The sequence below is a fragment of the Rhinopithecus roxellana genome, chromosome 5 (genome assembly GCF_007565055.1).
Source record: "Rhinopithecus roxellana isolate Shanxi Qingling chromosome 5, ASM756505v1, whole genome shotgun sequence".
NCBI lineage: Eukaryota > Metazoa > Chordata > Mammalia > Primates > Cercopithecidae > Rhinopithecus > Rhinopithecus roxellana.
Genome location: NC_044553.1, coordinates 173142006 through 173145129, shown reverse-complemented (window position 1 = coordinate 173145129; position 3124 = coordinate 173142006). Strand labels below are relative to the sequence as shown.

Below are 3124 nucleotides of genomic sequence, written 5' to 3'. Positions count from 1 at the left end.
ACACTGAGGCCGGGCGTGGTGGCTCATGCCTGTAATCCCAGCACTTTGGGAGGCTGAGGCAGGTAGATCACTTGAGGTCAGGAGTTTGAGATCAGCCTGGCCAACATGGTGAAACCCTGCCTCTACAAAAATACAAAAATTATCCGGGTGTGATGGTGCATGCCTGTAATGCCAGCAACTCAGGAGGCTGAGGCTAGAATCAGTTGAACCTGGGAGGCAGAGGTTGCAGTGAGCCGAGATCGCACCACTGCACTCCAGCCTGGCGATAAAGAGAGACTCCACCTCGAAAAAAAGAAGAAGAAGAAAAAAAAAAGAAATATAACAATGACATGTTTATCTAACAAATGGAAACCACTACAGAAGCTTTTTGGGTCAGGCCAGTGGCCCCCAGGCTCTGCTTTATGGGATACAGAAGGGAGGAACGTCTGTCCCTGGGCATTCTTCCTGAGACCTAGGGAGTGAGGTTCACTTTCTTCAAATGAGCTAGGACAGGGGGTGAGGATCATGGCATCCTGCCCCTTTCCCATCATAGACTCTGGCCTGGCATCTGGCTAATTCTTACAATAATAGCTCATGGTTCTCAACTTTGATAACTACTGACATTTTGGGCCAGGTAATTCTTTTTCTTGGGAGTGCTATCCTGTGTGTTGTAGAACATTTAGCAGCATCCCTGGTCCCTACTAGATACCAGTAGCACCCCCAAGTAGTGACACTAAAAATGTCTCCAGATGTTATCAAATGTCTCTGGGCACAAGATTGACCCCTGTTGAAAATCACTGCATTTGGCCAGGCACAGTGGCTCATTCCTGTAATCTTAGCACTTCTGGAGGCTGAGATGGGAGCATCGCTTGGGCTCAAGAGTTCAAGACCAGCTGGGCAAAGATAGTGAAACCCCATCTCTACAAATAATACAAAAATTAGCCAGGTGCGATGGTGCACACCTGTAGTCCCAGCTGCTTGGGAGGTGGAGGTGGGAGAATTGCTTGAGCCCACCCAGGATACAGAGGCTGCCGTGAGCGACATCGCACTACTGCACTCCAACCTGGGTGACGCGGCAAGACCCTGACAAAAAAAAAAAAAAAAAAAAAGGAAAAAGAAAAAAGTCAATGCATTCATAAATATTTATTATGTTCCATGCATGATGTTAACAGCTATACATGTTACTTAATTCCTTCTTCCTGTTTGTCCCCATTTTGCAGATAAGAAACTGGGATTCAGCAGGATTAAATAAATTATTGAAATTGACACAGCTTTAGTGAATGACTGAGCTGAAGTTTAAACACAGCCTTATCATTCCTCACTTTGGTTTTAACAAACATGTAAAGTTACCTCCCCAGATGTGGAGGGTGAGATATATTTCAGGTCTTGCTTCTCCCACATACTCTAAGGCTAGGCATTTCTAAATTTATAATTCCAGGCTTTTTACTAGAGAGTTCCTTTTTATTTTCTTACCAACTGTATTAGTCCAGGTTCTCTAGAGGAACAGAACTAATAGGATAGACATATATATATATATATATATATAAATGGGAGTTTATTAAGTAGTATTAACTCACACGATCACAAGGTCCCACAATAGGCCTTCTGCAAGCTGAGAGGCAAGGAAGCCACTTCGAGTCTCAAAGATGAAGAACTTGTAGTCCAACATTTGAGGGCAGGAAACATCCAGCATGGAAGAAAGATGTAGGCTGGGAGGCTAAGCCAGTCTAGCCTTTTCATATTTTTCTGCCTGCTTTATATTCGCTGGCAGCTGATTAGATGGTGCCCACCCAGGTTAAGGGTGGGCCTGCCTTTCCCAGCCCATTGACTCAACGGTTAATCAGCTCACTGTGACCTCTGCTTCCTGGGTTCAAATGATTCTCGTGCCTAAGCCTCCAGAGTAGCTAGGACTACAGGCGCCCACCACCATGCCCGGCTAACTTTTTGTATTTTTAGTAGCGACGGGGTTTCACCTTGTTGGCCAGGCTGGTCTTGAACTCTTGACCTCAGGTGATTCACCCACCTCGGCCTAAGTGCTGGGATTAAGGCGTGAGCCACCGTGCCCAGCCCTTTTTCCACTTTTAAGTATTCTTACGACAACACTGGGGTCACCCAAATAATCCAGGATAATATCCCTAATTTATTGTCAGCTGATTAGCAACCTTTATTTCATCTGTAACCTCAATTCCCCTTTGCCATGTAACCTAACCTATTCAGTCTCCAGGAATTGGGAAGTGGACATCATTGGCAGGGGGTATTCTGCTTGTTCTAGGCACACTTGCCCACAAGTCTAAATCGAGAGTTTGCATATAGGAGGTAGGAGGTGTGACAATAATTGGATAAAAGCTTTTCTGGAATTACAAAATTCTCTTCAAATACAGGGAGGCCCTGCGGCATGATATCTGGCAAATCACTTGAGTCTTAGTATCCAAATTTCCGCTAAAATGGAAATTGCCATCCTTTGCTCAGCATATTAAATGAAATACTTATGTAAACGGACTTAGATTAGAGGCCTACAAATAGGACTCAAGTTCTTGATGAATCTTGATGAGGAGGGTGGGCGAAGTACTCTAAATGAAAACGAGATAGAGAGATTTCCGGAGAGGAGTGAGTGACAAGCGCCTACCCGTGCATGAAGCTGGAGGTAGAAAATTCCAGCAAAAGGAATTTTCAAGTTTCATTGAAGCTTCTGAATTAAGGTTTGAGGGGCCAGGGTTAAAAAAAAAAGGTAGTGAAGAGGCTCATTAAGATAACCCCCGCCAGGTAGCAGATAGTACCTCAAATGCAGTGGGAAATTTGTGAGGTCTTCATAGGCACGGATTAAATTTTACATCTCCATGTTAATATATATCATAGTTGTTCAATTACTTAGTGAACAAAAAAGTTGTTAAGGGAAAAAAAAAAAACCACCAACGCAGGTTCCACCGAGATTTGAACTCGGATCGCTGGATTCAGAGTCCAGAGTGCTAACCATTACACCATGGAACCGCCACGCGCACATAGCCGCCTTTGGCTCCCTAATCCTTAGACAACCCCGCCCCATCGACAAACCCACCACTCACAGGCGGTCCCGCCCGGTTCCAGCGAGTCGCTTCCGGGCACGGTAGCTCGAGAAATGAGCAAGAGGCCATTAAGACCATGGTAG

At 45.0% G+C, this 3124-nt stretch overlaps 1 non-coding gene across 1 annotated transcript; it reads right to left on the bottom strand.

The window, feature by feature from the left end:
- Positions 1-2895: 2895 nt before the first annotated feature.
- TRNAQ-CUG lies at positions 2896-2967 on the bottom strand. The gene has a single exon. It is a non-coding gene; the product is annotated as a tRNA-Gln (tRNA).
- Positions 2968-3124: the final 157 nt, after the last annotated feature.